The 21063-nt window shown below is 33.3% G+C and overlaps 2 pseudogenes; both read left to right on the top strand.

The window, feature by feature from the left end:
* Nucleotides 1-17502: 17502 nt before the first annotated feature.
* Nucleotides 17503-18431, top strand: LOC143532890 (DNA-directed RNA polymerase II subunit 4-like; annotated as a pseudogene).
* A 1444-nt stretch (nucleotides 18432-19875) lies between these two features.
* Nucleotides 19876-20803, top strand: LOC143532888 (DNA-directed RNA polymerase II subunit 4-like; annotated as a pseudogene).
* Nucleotides 20804-21063: the final 260 nt, after the last annotated feature.

The raw sequence follows: 21063 nt of genomic DNA, 5'->3' as shown, positions 1-21063 counted from the left end.
ATCAGAGTGTTTGAGAAGTCTCTTCAATACGTGAAGCGTTTCAGTCGCTACAATAATCAAGATGCGGTTAGACAAGTTCGAGTGTATCCTTTATTAGCTGCTGTATTTCTTATCATCTTTTGATGATTATATTTTGTGAAATCACAGAGTCAATATGTGTAACAACCCACATATTAGGCCTATAATTTTTTTTTGTTTATTATTTAGTGTTGCACACTATGTTACCCAACTAGATAAACATCATAGAAAAATAAACAACCATCCAGGACCAAGGAATTATATTTTGATCACAAACTAGGACCAACAAGCCTCATCATCTATAAAATATAGGTTTACCCAAAACACCAAAACACATTAGAATAACGATTCAACACAAAACTCGAACCAAGAACACTCCCTATTCGTGAACCCTCGGTCCATTCTATTTTGCTGTTGACCGGCTGTGATAAAACTCGAGAAGGGTACCCGAGTAACCAGGCTACAGACCTCTTGCTACCATTCTCGACCCATAAAAGAACTTAGTCGCCCCTAGGAGAAATCAGCAGGTGTTCATCAACCATACAGTAATCATGAACAATATCCATGTTGGTTTAAGTTTCATCCCTATTAACTTTCATTCTAATTCTCAAGTATAATCTCTCTTGACCCATCCACAAATCCGAACCAGGAGTCCCCTGATCCTCTCTTTCCTGTTGCTGTGCTCGACCAAAAGGAATTCCCAAAGCACCCTAAAACTAGCCATGTTACTGCTTTTGGAATGGGCCGACTCAATTCCATGGCTGAAGCCCCTTTGACCCTCAGTCACCTCCATATTATCATCCCCAAACAGATCCCAAAGGTCGAGCCATCAAGCTTACAAGCTAGAAGTTAAAACAACCGTTAAGACCTCAATTTCATCACACTTCAGCCCACCATCAAGCTCCTAGAACGAATCACCAGAAAGGTAACCTGAGTACCTTTGTTAAGACCTTCATATTCTCATTTCGATCATGTAGTTTTTAGAAAGGTCCTGCTCTAAATTTGTTACCCTACCATACTCACATTTTAACAGAATATTTTGATCTCGGAAGCATCTTCAATCCCGTCTATTTCAGTGGCAACGCTTGGTAATGATTCCTAGCCATTTTTGCTCGTTTATTGCGTTTAATTTCATAAGTATTCACACTGTTTAGGCACTTTTGATATCATACACACATAACATTATAGGAATGATTATTTTCATAAATTATGACCAATAAAATCTGCACAAATTGTTCCGTTCACTAAGGACCCGCCTGCACGTGACACACACGTTAAATCCGACGCCTCACGCGTAGTTAATTCATTAACTAGAAAACCCCACAAAATTATGATATTTATAAGAACATTATTTTTGCTGAAAGACTAACCAAATGAATAAACCTAGGTAAAAGAATCACATTACTTTGGGACAAGAATTAATCACACGGTTAAACCGAACTAAAACACGTTAAAAACCCCAAACCATAGCAAATATCAATATTTCCAAACCTGTACCTTTTCTAAACTTATATTTATTGTAAATATCATAAAAATGGGTTTATAAGTCATCCTAGTATTTATATAATAGCCATTACAACGTTTACTAATTGAATAACCGTAAGAATACGTAAACTAACAAAAATAGTCAAGACCATACCTAAGAAAGAGAAACTAAAAATATAAAAAGTTGTACCGTTACATGTTACCAATATTAGAAAACTGAAATTTAGAAAAAGTGATCAAAGATAGATATTTTCCAAACCAATACATATAAAACTGCGTAATGAACAATTTACGGTTAAAATGAGTTCTTAGAATTTCCTACACAAACATACGATTCTTTTTCCGGTAAATTATTCTTTAAATAATTATAAATTATTTTTCGAAATTTTAAAACAATAACCTCTTCACCAATTACGTGTTTATGCTTTAAAATCACGGTTGTACCAAAACCGGTGAACGAGTATTTTCAAGCCATATAATTGTTTTTATATAAAATACTTAAACCGAAAGTATTTTTTTATTCATATTATTATTATTATTATTATTTTGTATAAGCTGTGATAACTTTTAATTAAAATTTCTAATTATTTTTGTAACAAAAGCAATACATTTATTTTTGTACGTTGAACACAACCTCATAACTAAGGGACTTGTTTTACAATTATACTCTTGGGAATAATCTGACCTAATATTATATTATTTGAAATTATTTAGTAAGAATAAGTATAGATATGTAAAAGCTCACGAACATGTTTATCAAATCGAACCGTTGACCATTAACAGACCAAACTTAGTAATCGAAACTAAGACGTAAAATATTATCATCATCATTATTAATACTATTATTATTATTAGCATAACTTACTAATATATATGAAATATAAAATTATATATTTTGAGTTATATCAACGTAGCATGTACCTTAGTTGTAGTCTCACAAGACAAAATCTGAATGATTCTAATTAAGGTAAACTTTATTCTTTCTCATAGCGATAATCCCTAATAACCTAAACAAAACATAATCTTAAGTTACTTAGGTCACATGCACGTTTTCTATGACATATATTACTTTTAGTGACACATTACATTAATTTAGGATTGTCCATGAGTTGGAGCCGTTTCCCGAATAGCATACAAGTTTCTTTAGTGTTTTTATCTTCACGCGTACGCATAGGCCAATGTGAGTTCATGCACTACCCTTTTTCTTAAATTTTTGGATGGATACATGCTTCTATATGTTTTTAAAACTTACTGGTGTGTTATTAATCAAATCCGATTTAGCTGCCTTAAACTATCCCCGACTTTGTAGCACAATCATTAACTCCGAAAGGAGCCACGGGATATATGGGTAGTACTATCTGGGAGACCCCGCACACAGTGGGCCTACATCATGGGACGACCACACCGCTGAATGATAAAATGTATATCTTGTGACATATATCTGCCCCATTTGTAACTTATGTTGGGCAGACATAAGTGTAATTTGACCATAACAATAAGGGGTATGGGTAAGGGGTATCTATTTTAGATGTTCACGGGTCGTGGACACAGGTTTGATTGTGAACTTGCTTAATATGCACCATACGATTTATATAATTATTATATATATGTTTTTACAAATTAAACTCATGAACTCACCAAATTTTTAGTTGACCCAATTATTTTAAGCATGTGTTCAGGTACTTTTTATTTGGATATGGAGATTTAGAGTCTTAGACAAGAGCTCGCTTGGAGAAAGAAGATCCTTTTAGAAGACTTATGTCGAACCGTAGAGCTTAACCTAAAGAAGCCATGATGGATAGTAGAAAAGTTTCACCTAATTAGATGGTAGTTGAATTTCTAGCTTTGTAATTATATTAGACATTTGATTGTAACTTTGACCTAGTGTCTTAATATAAAATTGTTACCCTATTTCCGCTGTGTTTTGTTTGGTATTCAATCGTCACGTTCAGCCCCCTAGTCGGGGTGTGACAGATTGGTATTAGAGCAAGCGGTTTTAGCAAATTAGGTTTCTTTAGTGATTCCAAGGCAACTGACAACACCTTAGGGACCCAAATTATTAAGATGCCGACATTCCTTAGGTTTTGACTTTCTTTTTGTACCTTAAGAAAACCTTAGATTCCTAAGCCTTGATTTCTAGGATTTTTACGGATAAGTTACAAACGTTAGTTGATAAGAGTATGTGTATACCTAGGATGATTACTTCCATAACTTGTTCCACACACACATAGTTTCATGACATAACAAATAAACTAGAAATACAAAAACACACACACACACAATATGACTACAATGGAAGAATACTAGAATGCCATGTGAGGTAAACTAGCAATTATGGTCGCGAACATAATTGTGACTTTACAGGCTCATGGGCATTTGTGGAAATCCTATTGGATCGCCATATGTTCAAGTCATAGCAACAACTATCAGACACCAAAGTTAACATAAAACTAATTTGAACCTAAACTCTCAATAACTAACCATCACCATTGACAAAATATATTTTTCCATGAGCTTATTTCATTATTGCATCATCTTGGAATCAGAATTGACGCCCTCGTCATTGTCTAGCGGAAATAATTATTTTTTAAATTAAAATTATATATATATATATATATATATATATATATATATATATATATATATATATATTTCCATCTATTCGAATTCTTATTTAAAGTATTTAGGACTCCCTCTCGTAGCATTTCTACAATCATAATACTTCCTTCGTATATAGGATCCAACCATATTATCTTTGAAAACACGTGTGGTGATTTTCAAGCGCGTAAGTCTTATTCCAACACCACTGCACCCCTAATCAAACTTCCACTAAAATCTCATACCATCTCGAAGATGTTGATAAAATTTGAAATATACATGGTAGAAGAACCCGTTAACATGGAACATCAAAGATTATCCCGTCTCTCATATCTATTTAACCAGATGTCATGAAGTAGACCTCTTGGTGCCACCTTTTCTTCGCTCCTTTCCACACCAGACACACACTTCCTTATCACTAATTGATATCAATGTTCCGCCACCTGATATCATTCACATAGTTAATACAAGTTATCTCTAATTCCATGTTTGTTTGTCGTTCATTTTCTCTTGTGAAACTTCCCAAATTGCTCATGCGTCTCCCTCACGATTTCATTCATGCGTCTCCCTCTCGAGTTCGCATCACACTACTAAAGGAACTTAACAATTCACGTAGTACCTTGAAAATATTATATTACAAAAAGAAAGCATGCATATACATATATTTTACCCGATCAAATTTATGTTTTGAAAAATGGTAAAACATTATTTCTTTTATCACTACTTTGATTATTACAAAAAGAAAGCATCTTGTTTTCTATGAACTTATTCTCACTTACCATGTTGGCCAACACTTTTCCTCTTCCTATATATATGAGTAATCGTTTAGGAATTTTTGTTATGTATCAAATCAAATTAATATTCCTTTCATTCTATCCGTCTATAATTACTATGTGAAAGCCCACGAAAATGTCGTACACATCTATGTTGCAACTAAGTATCTACAAAAACCGACGCAAGGCTATTATTAGAAAGAGCTGCTTGCACACACTCTAATCCTTACCTTGCTCATGAGATACTTATCTCCTTATGAATCATATTTCTGCTTATCTTAATAACTTAAGCTTGCTGACTTGGTAATATTAATTTCGATGTGCTTTCTACGACATTAGTGTTGCGTTTACATACGTTTTCATTTATTGCTTACCCATATAATAATAACAAACACCCAGATTCCACATCACATTTCCATTCCAAATTTATTTCCACATCATTAGGTTTGCATATATTCCACAACGAAGGCCTTCATAAGCTCCTGATCAATGTACGAAATTCCAAAAAAAAATAGTAATTATAATAAATAAATAAATCACCATCTATTGCCATCTAATAACTACTCAATCTGCATTTCTATGCTTCTTTATATTCCGAATAAGCAAGCATTTATTCTTGATTTCCAACCTCTGCTTTTAAAAATCAAGTTTGAAAACATCAATTCTCTACCAAGTGACTAGAAACATTCATAGTTTACAAGATCTCTAACCGTATTTCTTATTTTTGATAACTAATCTACATTAAATTTCGAGGACGAAATTTCTTTAACAATGGGAGAATGTAACAACCCACATTTTAGGCCTATAATTTTTTTTTTATTATTTAGTGTTGCACACTATGTTACCCAACTAGATAAACATCATAGAAAAATAAACAACCATCCAGGACCAAGGAATTATATTTTGATCATAAACTAGGACCAACAAGCCTCATCATCTATAAAATATAGGTTTACCCAATACACCAAAACACATTAGAATAACGATTCAATCCAAAACTCGAACCAAGAACACTCCCTATTCGTGAACCCTCGGTCCATTCTGTTTTGCTGCTGACCGGCTGTGATAAAACTCGAGAAGGGTACCCGAGTAACCAGGCTACAGACCTCTTGCTACCATTCTCGACCCATAACAGCCCTTAGTCGCCCCTAGGAGAAATCAGAGGTGTTCATCAACCATACAGTAATCATGAACAATATCCATGTTGGTTTAAGTTTCATCCCTATTAACTTTCATTCTAATTCTCAAGTATAATCTCTCTTGACCCATCCCCAAATCCGAACCAGGAGTCTCCTGATCCTCTCTTGCCTGTTGCTGTGCTCGACCAAAAGGAATTCCCAAAGCACCCTAAAACTAGCCATGTTACTGCTTTAGGAATGGGCTTACTCAATTTCAAGGCTGAAGCCCCTTTGACCCTCAGTCACCTACATATTATCATCCCCAAACAGATCCCAAAGATCGAGTCATCAAGCTTACAAGCTAGAAGTTAAAACAACCGTTAAGACCTCAATTTCATCACACTTCAGCCCACCATCAAGCTCCTAGAACCAATCACCAGAAAGGTAACCTGAGAACCTTTGTTAAAACCTTCATATTCTCATTTCGGTCATGTAGTTTTTAGAAAGGTCCTGCTCTAAATTTGTTACCCTACCATTCTCACATTTTAACAGAATATTTTGATGTCGGAAGCATCTTGAATCCCGTCTATTTCAGTGGCAACGCTTGGTAATGATTCCTAGCCATTTTTGCTCGTTTATTGCGTTTAATTTCATAAGTTTTCACACTGTTTAGGCACCATTGATATCATACACACATAACATTATAGGAATGATTATTTTCATAAATTATAACCAATAAAATCTGCACAAATTGTTCCGTTCACTAAGGACGCGCCTGCACGTGACACACACGTTAAATCCAACGCCTCACGCATAGTTAATTCATTAACTAGAAAACCCCACAAAATTATGATATTTATAAGAACATTATTTTTGCTGAAAGACTAACCAAATGAATAAACCTAGGAAAAAGAATCACATTACTTTGGCATAAGAATTAATCACACGGTTAAACCGAACTAAAACACGTTAAACACCCCAAACCATAGCAAATATCAATATTTCCAGACCTGTACCTTTTCTAAACTTATATTTATTGTAAATATCATAAAAATGGGTTTATAAGTCATCCCAGTATTTATATAATAGCCATTACAACGTTTACTAATTGAATAACCATAAGAATACGTAAACTAACAAAAATAGTCAAGACCATACCTAAGAAAGAGAAACTAAAAATATAAAAAGTTGTACTGTTACATGTAACCAATATTAGAAAACTGAAATTTAGAAAAAATGATCAAAGATAGATATTTTCCAAACCAATACTTATAAAAACGCGTAATGAACGATTTACGGTTAAAATGAGTTCTTATAATTTTCTACACAAACATACTATTCTTTTTCTGGTAAATTATTCTTTAAATAATTATAAATTATATTTCGAAATTTTAAAGCAATAACCTCTTCACCAATTACGTGTTTACGCATTAAAAACACGGTTGTACCAAAACCGGTGAACGAGTATTTTCAAGCCATATAATTGTTTTTGTATAAAATACTTAAACCGAAAGTATTTTTTTATTTTTATTGTTTTATTATTTTGTATAAGCTGTGATAATTTTTAATTAAAATTTCTAATTCTTTTTGTAACAAAAGCAATACCTTTACTTTTGTACGTTGAACACAACCTCATAACTAAGGGACTTGTTTTACAATTATACTCTTGGGACTAATCTGACCTAACATTATATTATTTGAAATTCTTTAGTATGAGTAAGTATAGATATGCAAAAGCTCATGAACATGTTTATCAAACCGAACCGTTGACCATTATTAGACCAAACTTAGTAATCAAAACTAAGACATAAAATATTATCATCATCATTATTATTACTATTATTATTATTAGCATAACTTACTAATATATACGAAATATATAATTATATATTTTGAGTTATATCAACCTAGCATGTACCTTAGTTGTAGTCTCACAAGACAAAATCCGAATGATTCTAATTAAGGTAAACTTTATTCTTTCTCATAGCGAGAATCCCTAATAACCTAAACAAAACATAACCTTAAGCTACTTAGGTCACATGCACGTTTTCTATGACATATATTACTTTTAGTGACACATTACATGAATTTAGGATTGTCCATGAGTTGGAGCCGTTTCCCGAATAGCATACAAGATTCTTTAGTGTTTTTATCTTCACGCGTACGCATAGGCCAAGGTGAGTTCATGCACTACCCTTTTTCTAAAATTTTTGGTGGATACATGCTTCTATATGTTTTTAAAACTTACTGGTGTATTATTAATCAAGTCCGATTTAGCTGCCTTAAACAATCCCCGACTTTGTAGCACAATCATTAACTCCGAAAGGAGCCACGGGATTTATGGGTAGTACTATCTGGGAGACCCCCGCACACAATGGGCCTACATCATGGGACGACCACCTGCTGAATGATAAAATGTATATCTTGTGATATATATCCGCGCCATTTGTAACTTATGTTGGGCAGACATAAGTGTAATTTGACCCATAACAATAAGGGGTATGGGTAAGGGGTATCTATTTTAGATGTTCACGGGTCGTGGACACAGGTTTGATTGTGAACTTGCTTAATATACACCATACGATTTATATAATTATTATATATATGTTTTTACAAATTAAACTCATGAACTCACCAACTTTTTAGTTGACCCAATTATTTTAAGCATTTGTTCATGTACTTTTTATTTGGATATGGAGATTTAGAGTCTTAGACAAGAGCTCGCTTGGAGATAGAAGATCCTTTTAGAAGACTTATGTCGAACCGTAGAGCTTAACCTAAAGAAGCCATGATGGATAGTAGAAAAGTTTCACCTAATTAGATGGTAGTTGAATTTCTAGCTTTGTAATTGTATTAGACATTTGATTGTAACTTTGACCTAGTGTCTTAATATAAAATTGTTACCCTATTTCCGCTGTGTTTTGTTTGGTATTCAATCGTCACCCTATTTCCCTATTTCAAGGTATCGTCTCTCCTTTTCTTCACCTTAATCGATTCGTTTAATTTCTTTTATTTGTAATTTAGGGTTTCTTTCTTCACTTAAAACGATAATTTGAATCCTCTTCTTTTCAATTTCAATTATAGTTTAGTCTCTTTGTTATATCTATCTGTTTTCGATGCATAGAATTGTTTGATTTTAGGCAAAACGCTCCTTTGAATACGTTTAATTGATTTCAGTTCTCCTTCTTCAATATTATCTTATGTTTTTATTTAAGTCATATTGTGATAATAATTATATATAACAGATTAAAGCACTAGTTATTTAAAATTGCCTGCACATTATTTCTGCCTATTTTGTATTTAAATAACTAGAAACTGTAAAGCCTCAAACAAAAATTAGCATAATTGATAACCTTTATCATATTATTATCCGGTGCTTTTCCACCATTGGCTACATACTTGTATTTATGCTCACAGGCTCAAGTTATCAGTCGAGTCGATATGTCTGGAGAAGAGGAAGAGAATGCCGCAGATCTCAAAATAGGCGATGGTAGTGCTGCTTCCTATCTTGTTATTTATCTGCACATTTGACATCATTTGCAATAACAACATGGTGTTCTTTTCTTCTGTTTATCTTCCTGTTATGATTTTTAGAGTTTCTCAAGGTCAAGTGTTTGATGAATTGTGAAGTCGCCTTAATTCTTGAACACAAATACGAGCAGCTTCAACAGATGTCTAAAGATCCAATGAATCAAGTTTCTAAGTGAGTATTCAATATATTCGTCCTCAACAGTATCTTTTTCATATGATATTGTTGCTTATTTTAATCATTAAAATGACCAAATGTTTACATTTTTTCATCAGAGTGTTTGAGAAGTCTCTTCAATACGTGAAGCGTTTTAGTCGCTACAATAATCAAGATGCGGTTAGACAAGTTCGAGAGTATCCTTTATTAGCTGCTGTATTTCTTATCATCTTTTGATGATTATATTTTGTGAAATCACAGAGTCAATGTGTAACAACCCACATATTAGGCCTATAATTTTTTTTTGTTTATTATTTAGTGTTGCACACTATGTTACCCAACTAGATAAACATCATAGAAAAATAAACAACCATCCAGGACCAAGGAATTATATTCTGATCACAAACTAGGACCAACAAGCCTCATCATCTATAAAATATAGGTTTACCCAAAACACCAAAACACATTAGAATAACGATTCAATACTAAACTCGAACCAAGAACACTCCCTATTCGTGAACCCTCGGTCCATTCTATTTTGCTGTTGACCGGCTGTGATAAAACTCGAGAAGGGTACCCGAGTAACCAGGCTACAGACCTCTTGCTACCATTCTCGACCCATAAAAGCACTTAGTCGCCCCTAGGAGAAATCAGCAGGTGTTCATCAACCATACAGTAATCATGAACAATATCCATGTTGGTTTAAGTTTCATCCCTATTAACTTTCATTCTAATTCTCAAGTATAATCTCCCTTGACCCATCCACAAATCCGAACCAGGAGTCCCCTGATCCTCTCTTTCCTGTTGCTGTGCTCGACCAAAAGGAATTCCCAAAGCACCCTAAAACTAGCCATGTTACTGCTTTAGGAATGGGCTGACTCAATTCCAAGGCTGAAGCCCCTTTGACCCTCAGTCACCTCCATATTATCATCCCCAAACAGATCCCAAAGATCGAGCCATCAAGCTTACAAGCTAGAAGTTAAAACAACCGTTAAGACCTCAATTTCATCACACTTCAGCCCACCATCAAGCTCCTAGAACGAATCACCAGAAAGGTAACCTGAGAACCTTTGTTAAAACCTTCATATTCTCATTTCGGTCATTTAGTTTTTAGAAAGGTCCTGCTCTAAATTTGTTACCCTACCATTCTCACATTTTAACAGAATATTTTGATGTCGGAAGCATCTTGAATCCCGTCTATTTCAGTGGCAACGCTTGGTAATGATTCCTAGCCATTTTTGCTCGTTTATTGCGTTTAATTTCATAAGTTTTCACACTGTTTAGGCACCATTGATATCATACACACATAACATTATAGGAATGATTATTTTCATAAATTATAACCAATAAAATCTGCACAAATTGTTCCGTTCACTAAGGACGCGCCTGCACGTGACACACACGTTAAATCCGACGCCTCACGCATAGTTAATTCATTAACTAGAAAACCCCACAAAATTATGATATTTATAAGAACATTATTTTTGCTGAAAGACTAACCAAATGAATAAACCTAGGAAAAAGAATCACATTACTTTGGCATAAGAATTAATCACACGGTTAAACCGAACTAAAATACGTTAAACACCCCAAACCATAGCAAATATCAGTATTTCCAGACCTGTACCTTTTCTAAACTTATATTTATTGTAAATATCATAAAAATGGGTTTATAAGTCATCCCAGTATTTATATAATAGCCATTACAACGTTTACTAATTGAATAACCGTAAGAATACGTAAACTAACAAAAATAGTCAAGACCATACCTAAGAAAGAGAAACTAAAAATATAAAAAGTTGTACTGTTACATGTTACCAATATTAGAAAACTGAAATTTAGAAAAAATGATCAAAGATAGATATTTTCCAAACCAATACTTATAAAACCGCGTAATGAACGATTTACGGTTAAAATGAGTTCTTAGAATTTTCTACACAAACATACTATTCTTTTTCCGGTAAATTATTCTTTAAATAATTAAAAATTATATTTCGAAATTTTAAAGCAATAACCTCTTCACCAATTACGTGTTTACGCATTAAAAACACGGTTGTACCAAAACCGGTGGACGAGTATTTTCAAGCCATATAATTGTTTTTGTATAAAATACTTAAACCGAAAGTATTTTTTTATTTTTATTGTTTTATTATTATTTTGTATAAGCTGTGATAATTTTTAATTAAAATTTCTAATTCTTTTTTGTAACAAAAGCAATACCTTTACTTTTGTACGTTGAACACAACCTCATAACTAAGGGACTTGTTTTACAATTATACTCTTGGGACTAATCTGACCTAACATTATATTATTTGAAATTCTTTAGTATGAGTAAGTATAGATATGCAAAAGCTCACGAACATGTTTATCAAATCGAACCGTTGACCATTATTAGACCAAACTTAGTAATCGACACTAAGACGTAAAATATTATCATCATCATTATTATTACTATTATTATTAGCATAACTTACTAATATATAAGAAATATATAATTATATATTTTGAGTTATATCAACCTAGCATGTACCTTAGTTGTAGTCTCACAAGACAAAATCCGAATGATTCTAATTAAGGTAAACTTTATTCTTTCTCATTGCGAGAATCCCTAATAACCTAAACAAAACATAACCTTAAGCTACTTAGGTCACATGCACGTTTTCTATGACATATATTACTTTTAGTGACACATTACATGAATTTAGGATTGTCGATGAGTTGGAGCCGTTTCCCCGAATAGCATACAAGATTCTTTAGTGTTTTTATCTTCACGCGTACGCATAGGCCAAGCTGAGTTCATGCACTACCCTTTTTATTATATTTTTGTGTGGATACATGTTTCTATATGTTTTTAAAACTTACTGGTTTATTATTAATCAAGACCGATTTAGCTGCCTTAATCAATCCCCGACTTTGTAGCACAATCATTAACTCCGAAAGGAGCCACGAGATATATGGGTAGTACTATCTGGGAGACCCCCGCACACAGTGGGCCTACATCATGGGACGACCACCTGCTGAATGATAAAATGTATATCTTGTGACATATATCCGCGCCATTTGTAACTTATGTTGGGCAGACATAAGTGTAATTTGACCCATAACAATAAGGGGTATGGGTAAGGGGTATCTATTTTAGATGTTCACGGGTCGTGGACACAGGTTTGATTGTGAACTTGCTTAATATGCACCATACGATTTATAAAATTATTATATATATGTTTTTACAAATTAAACTCATGAACTCACCAACTTTTTAGTTGACCCAATTAATTTAAGCATGTGTTCAGGTACTTTTTATTTGGATATGGAGATTTAGAGTCTTAGACAAGAGCTCGCTTGGAGATAGAAGTTCTTTTTAGAAGATTTATGTCGAACCGTAGAGCTTAACCTAAAGAAGCCATGTTGGATAGTAGAAAAGTTTCACCTAATTAGATGGTAGTTGAATTTCTAACTTTGTAATTGTATTAGACATTTGATTGTAACTTTGACCTAGTGTCTTAATATAAAATTGTTACCCTATTTCCGATGTGTTTTGTTTGGTATTAAATCGTCACGTCCAGCGCCCTAGTCGGGGTGTGACAGATTGGTATCAGAGCAAGCGGTTTTAGCGAATTAGGTTTCCTTAGTGATTCCTAGGCTTTAACTGACAACACCTTAGGGACCCAAATTATTAAGATGCCGACATTCCTTAGGTTTTGACTTTCTTTTTGTACCTTAAGAAAACCTTAGATTCCTAAGCCTTGATTTCTAGGATTTTTACGGATAAGTTACAAACGTTAGTTGATAAGAGTATGTGTATACCTAGGATGATTACTTCCCTAACTTGTTGCACACACACATAGTTTCATGACATAACAAATAAACTAGAAATACAAAAACACACACACACAATATGACTACAATGGGAGAATACTAGAATGCCATGTGAGGTAAACTAGCAATTATGGTCGCGAACATAATTGTGACTTTACAGGCTCATGAGCATTCGTGGAAATCCTATTGGGTCGCCATATGTTCAAGTCATAGCAACAACATTCAGACACCAAAGTTAACATAAAACTAATTTGAACCTAAAACTCTCAATAACTAACCATCACCATTGACAAAATATATTTTTCCATGAGCTTATTTCATTACTGCATCATCTTGGAATCAGAATTGACGCCCTCGTCATTGTCTCTGTGGAAATAATTTTTTTTTAAAATTAAAATTTTATATATATATATATATATATATATATATATATATTTCCATCTATTCGAATTCTTATTTAAAGTATTTAGGACTCCTTCTCGTAGCATTTCTACAATAATAATACTTCCTTCGTATATCGGATCCAACTATATTATCTTTGAAAACACGTGTGTTGATTGTCAAGCGCGTAAGTGTTATTCCAACACCACTGCACCCCTAATCAAACTTCCACTAAAATCTCATACCATCTCGAAGATGTTGATAAAATTTGAAATATACATGGTAGAAGAACCCGTCAACATGGAACATCAAAGATTATCTCGTCTCTCATATCTATTTAACCACATGTCATGAAGTAGACCTCTTGGTGCCACCTTTCTTTCGCTCCTTTCCACACTAGACACACACTTCCTTATCACTAATTGATATCAATGTTCCGCCACCTGCTATCATTCACATAGTTAATACAAGTTATCTCTAATTCCATGTTTGTTTGTCGTTCATTTTCTCTTGTGAAACTTCCCAAATTGCTCATGCGTCTCCCTCACGAGTTCACTCATGCGTCTCCCTCTCGAGTTCCCATCACACTACTAAAGGCACTTAACAATTCACGTAGTACCTTGAAAATATTATATTACGAAAAGAAAGAATGCATATACATATATTTTACCCGATCAAATTTATGTTTTGAAAAATGGTAAAGCATTATTTCTTTTATCACTACTTTGATTATTACTAATGTTATTATTAGTAGTTGTATTTCCATTTTTGGCATTGTTTTTTTTATGGTATACTTAACATTAGTACATTTAAAAACTATATTAGTATCATTAATATTCCCATTTTTTTTTCTAGTATTACTATTACCCTTTAACTTTTAAAACTTATATTGAATATAACCAAGATTAAAGTGTTTTCAAAACAAACAGTTTTATACCATTTTTTTAGTATAATATCTTTTACAACTTTAAGCAAAGACCAAAGCCTGGAAATTGTTTAATATTTAAGAATTTACACCTTGCAATGTGAAATGCCGAATCCCGTCTTGTCATTTGATCTCTGTACACTTAGGACTTAGCTCAAGAAATATTTCCTTACAAAACCTTATCTTTGCCCTTCTATATCAAGTGATTGCCAAAAGCTCAATTATTGAAGTTCGTAGTCGTAATCTTTAGAAATGGATTTGGAACTCTTGAAGATCTCTATCTCATAACTTCATTGTAGCCATGTAGAGTCATAATTCATAATTCACATGCTATCCCGTCAACGGTATCCTAACCCCATGACCATGATAGCATCTTGTTTTCTATGAACTTATTCTCACTTACCATGTTGGCCAACACTTTTCCTCTTCCTATATATATGAGTAATTGTTTAGGAATTTTTGTTATGTATCAAATCAAATTAATATTCCTTTCATTCTATCCGTCTATAATTACTATGTGAAAGCCCACGAAAATGTCGTACACATCTATGTTGCAACTAAGTATCTACAAAAACCGACGCAAGGCTATTATTAGAAAGAGCTGCTTACACACACTCTAATCCTTACCTTGCTCATGAGATACTTATCTCCTTATGAATCATATTTCTGCTTATCTTAATAACTTAAGCTTGCTGACTTGGTAATATTAATTTCGATGTGCTTTCTACGACATTAGTGTTGCGTTTACATACGTTTTCATTTATTGCTTACCCGTATAAAAATAACAAACACCCAGATTCCACATCACATTTCCATTCCAAATTTATTTCCACATCATTAGGTTTGCATATATTCCACAACGAAGGCCTTCATAAGCTCCTGATCAATGTACGAAATTCCAAAAAAAAAATAGTAATTATAATAAATAAATAAATCACCATCTATTGCCATCTAATAACTACTCAATCTGCATTTCTATGCTTCTTCATAGTCCGAATAAGCAAGCATTTATTCTTGATTTCCAACCTTTGCTTTTAAAAATCCAGTTTGAAAACATCAATTCTCTACCAAGCGACTAGAAACATTCATAATTTACAAGATCTCTAACCGTATTTCTTATTTTTTATAACTAATCTACATTAAATTTCGAGGACGAAATTTCTTTAACAATGGGAGAATGTAACAACCCAAATTTTAGGCCTATAATTTTTTTTTTAATTATTTAGTGTTGCACACTATGTTACCCAACTAGATAAACATCATAGAAAAATAAACAACCATCCAGGACCAAGGAATTATATTTTGATCATAAACTAGGACCAACAAGCCTCATCATCTATAAAATATAGGTTTACCCAATACACCAAAACACATTAGAATAACGATTCAATCCAAAACTCGAACCAAGAACACTCCCTATTCGTGAACCCTCGGTCCATTCTGTTTTGCTGCTGACCGGCTGTGATAAAACTCGAGAAGGGTACCCGAGTAACCAGGCTACTGACCTCTTGCTACTATTCTCGACCCATAACAGACCTTAGTCGCCCCTAGGAGAAATCAGAGGTGTTCATCAACCATACAGTAATCATGAACAATATCCATGTTGGTTTAAGTTTCATCTTTATTAACTTTCATTCTAATTATCAAGTATAATCTCTCTTGACCCATCCCCAAATCCGAACCAGGAGTCCCCTGATCCTCTCTTGCCTGTTGCTGTGCTCGAAGAATGTAATCCTTCTGACTTGTATGAGTATCCAAATATGGTGGATTTCAATTTGTGACGTTTTGTTGTTTAGCAGTCACACAATCTCACTTCCATCTTCCTGATCAACTATCCACAAATGTATACCCTACACATCGAAACATTGTATGAACCTAAAAGGTTTGATTATGTACGTGTTAAGTTATTAGGGTTTAAAATGTTATGAAACGTTTGTTGTTTCAATGGGCATAAGAAGGATTCGAAATGTGTTACGTTGCCAATATAATATAATGAGAAGTGTTAAGGTATTGAAGTGTTAAAACATTATTATTTAGAGGACCTAACTGTAAGGACCCAACTGTCGAGGCGTTTTTATGCAAAGCCAATAATATGATCGAACGACGTCGTTTATATAATATAGCCTGAGCATCAGATACATACAAACATCCATTCTTTCGTCTGTCAATTCTTCTTCCTTGTTAATTTAATTCTGTGAGACTCATAACACATACATATATCAATCAAGGTATCGTCTCACCTTTTCTTCACCTTAATCGATTCGTTTAATTTCTTTTATTTGTAATATAGGGTTTCTTTCTTCACTTACAATGATAATTTGAATCCTCTTCTTTTCAATTTCAATTGTAGTTTGGACTCTTTGTTATATCTATTTGTTTTCGACGCGTTGAATTGTTTGGTTTTAGGCTAAACGCTCCTTCGAATACGTTTAATTGATTTCAGTTCTCATTGTCCAGTCTTATCTTATGTTTTTATTTAAGTCATATTGTGATAATAATTATATATAACAGATTAAAGAACTAGTTATTTGAAATTGCCTGCACATTATTTGTGCCTATTTTGTATTTAAATAACTAGAAACTGTAAAGCCTCAAACTAAAATCAGCATAATTGATAACCTTTATCATATTATTATCTGGTGATTTTCCACTATTTGGCTACATACTTGTATTTATGATCACGCGCTCAAGTTATCAGTCGATATGTCTGGAGAAGAGGAAGAGGATGCCGCAGAGCTCAAAATAGGAGATGGTAGTGCTGCTTCCTATCTTGTTATTTATCTCCACATTTTATATCATTTGCAATAACAACATGGTGTTCTATTCTTCTGTTTATCTTCCTGTTACGATTTTTAGAGTTTCTCAAGGCCAAGTGTTTGATGAATTGTGAAGTCGCCTTAATTCTTGAACACAAATACGAGCAGCTTCAAAGATGTGTGAAGATCTAATGAATCAAGTTTCTCATTTAGTATTCAATATATTCGTGCTCAACAGTATCTTATTCATATGATATTGTTGCTTATTTTAATCATTAAAATTACCAAATGTTTACATTTTTTCATCAGAGTGTTTGAGAAGTCTCTTCAATACGTGAAGGGTTTCAGTCGCTACAAGAATCCAGATGCGGTTAGACAAGTTCGAGAGTATCCTTTATTAGCTGCTGTATTTCTTATCATCTTTTGATGATCTTATTTTGTGATATCACTGAGTCAATATGATATTCCTTAACTAACATTCAGATTACTAGGTAGATACCAGTTGACAGAATTTGAGGTAATGTTCTCGACAAGCATTTTATAATTCATTACTTTTTTCTTTGATTTTGATTCTAAAAAGCATATGTGTGCAGCTTTGTGTTCCTGGAAACCTTTGCCCTGAAAACGTGGAGGAAGCAATCGCTATGGTCCTATCTATCAAGGTACTTTAAATTGCTTATTATGAATTTGTTACAAGTTTGAATATGTTTTTACAGTCATTGAAAGTTTGTTATGTTTTTGCGGTCGAGGGGATGTGGACATGATGATGAAGCTATAGAGATAAAATGCTGAATGACATGTCTTTGATTAAGAAGTTTGAGTAGTTTCCATGCTCTGTTTCTGTTCTAATTTTCAAAGGTTTCTTGATTTAGAGTGAAAGTTGTTTACAAACCCGTAATATGTAGTAATATGCTATAGTGATTTGTACTAAGTGCATTGGACGCTGTACCTGAACCATCTGCTTGCTCTTTAATGACTATCAATTGCATCATGTGTCTTCATTTTCATACGCATGTGGAGTAATGTGATGAGGATGTGTCTAAAACATGTTATGTTAGTCTTTCAATACTCTTACCACCTGCAATACATAACCTTTGTGAGTGTGACATCAAAGCTATTTTTAAGTCAACTAGGCTAAGAGTGGAATTTTACTGGATATGTTTGTTTTTAAGTCAACGGTAGCATACTTATCTCGCATGTTAACCTTTTAGATAAATATAATGTTGCTATCAAGTACCAGGTCAAACCACATAATCAAACCTTTTAGGTTCATACAATGTTAATATAAAGTACTGGGTCGTAGACTCGTAGCACATAATAAAGGGATCCTTGTTCATCGAAGAATGTAATCCTTCTGACTTGTATGAGTATCCAAATATGGTGGATTTCAATTTGTGCCGTTTTGGTTTTTAGCAGTCACACAATCTCACTTCCATCTTCCAGATCAACTATCCACCAATGTATACCTTACACATCGAAACATTGTATGAACCTAAAAGGTTTGATTATGTACGTGTTAAGTTATTAGGGTTTAAAATGTTATGAAACGTTTGTTGTTTCAATGGGCATAAGAAGGATTCGAAATGTGTTACGTTGCCAATATAATATAATGAGAAGTGGTAAGGTATTGAAGTGTTAAAACATTATTATTTAGTGGACCTAACTGTAAGGACCCAACTGTCGAGGCGTTTTTATGCAAAGCCAATAATATGATCAAACGACGTCGTTTATATAATATAGCCTGAGCATCAGATACATACAAACATCCATTCTTTCGTCTGTCAATTCTTCTTCCATGTTAATTTAATTCTGTGAGACTCATAACACATACATATATCAATCAAGGTATCGTCTCTCCTTTTCTTCACCTTAATCGATTCGTTTAATTTCTTTTATTTGTAATATAAGGTTTCTTTCTTCACTTACAACGATAATTTGAATCCTCTTCTTTTCAATTTCAATTGTAGTTTAGACTCTTTGTTATATCTATTTGTTTTCGACGCGTTGAATTGTTTGATTTTAGGCTAAACGCTCATTTGAATACGTTTAATTGATTTCAGTTCTCATTGTCCAGTCTTATCTTATGTTTTTATTTAAGTCATATTGTGATAATAATTATATATAACAGATTAAAGAACTAGTTATTTGAAATTGCCTGCACATTATTTGTGCCTATTTTGTATTTAAATAACTAGAAACTGTAAAGCCTCAAACTAAAATCAGCATAATTGATAACCTTTATCATATTATTATCCGGTGCTTTTCCACTATTTGGCTACATACTTGTATTTATGATCACACGCTCAAGTTATTAGTCGATATGTCTGGAGAAGAGGAAGAGGATGCCGCAGAGCTCAAAATAGGAGATGGTAGTGCTGCTTCCTATCTTGTTATTTATCTCCACATTTTATATCATTTGCAATAACAACATGGTGTTCTATTCTTCTGTTTATCTTCCTGTTACGATTTTTAGAGTTTCTCAAGGCCAAGTGTTTGATGAATTGTGAAGTCGCCTTAATTCTTGAACACAAATACGAGCAGCTTCAAAGATGTGTGAAGATCTAATGAATCAAGTTTCTCATTGAGTATTCAATATATTCGTTGTCAACAGTATCTTATTCATATGATATTGTTGCTTATTTTAATCATTAAAATTACCAAATGTTTACATTTTTTCATCAGAGTGTTTGAGAAGTCTCTTCAATACGTGAAGGATTTCAGTCGCTAAAAGAATCCAGATGCGGTTAGACAAGTTCGAGAGTATCCTTTATTAGCTGCTGTTTTTCTTATCATCTTTTGATGATCTTATTTTGTGAAATCACGGAGTCAATATGATATTCCATAACTAACATTCATATTACTGGGTAGATACCAGTTGACAGAATTTGAGGTAATGTTCTCGACAAGCATTTTATAATTCATTACTTTTTTTCTTTGATTTTGATTCTAAAAAGCATATGTGTGCAGCTTTGTGTTCCTGGAAACCTTTGCCCTGAAAACATGGAGGAAGCAATCGCTATGGTCCTATCCATCAAGGTACTTTAAATTGCTTATTATGAATTTGTTACAAGTTTGAATATGTTTTTGCAGTCATTGAAAGTTTGTTATGTATTTGCGGTTGAGGGGATGTGGATATGATGATGAAGCTATAGAGAAAATGCTGAATGACATGTCTTTGATTAAGAAGTTTGAGTAGTTTCCATGCTCTGTTTCTGTTCTCATTTTCAAATGTTTCTTGATTTAGAGTGAAAGTTGTTTACAAACCCGCAATATGTAGTAATATGCTATAGTGATTTGTACTAAGTGCATTGGACGCTGTACCTGAACCATCTGCTTGCTCTTTAATGACTATCAATTGCATCATGTTTCTTCATTTTCATACGCATGTGGAGTAATGTGATGAGGATGTGTATAAATCATGTTATGTTAGTCTTTTTATACTCTTACCACCTGCAATACATAACCTTTGTGAGTGTGACATCAAAGCTATTTGTAAGTCAACTAGGCT

The sequence above is a fragment of the Bidens hawaiensis genome, unplaced genomic scaffold (assembly GCF_021521415.1).
Source record: "Bidens hawaiensis isolate Kalapana, Puna unplaced genomic scaffold, B.hawaiensis_p1.1 tig00009567_1, whole genome shotgun sequence".
Classification (NCBI taxonomy): domain Eukaryota; kingdom Viridiplantae; phylum Streptophyta; class Magnoliopsida; order Asterales; family Asteraceae; genus Bidens; species Bidens hawaiensis.
This window is presented reverse-complemented; position numbering and strand designations above follow the sequence as displayed.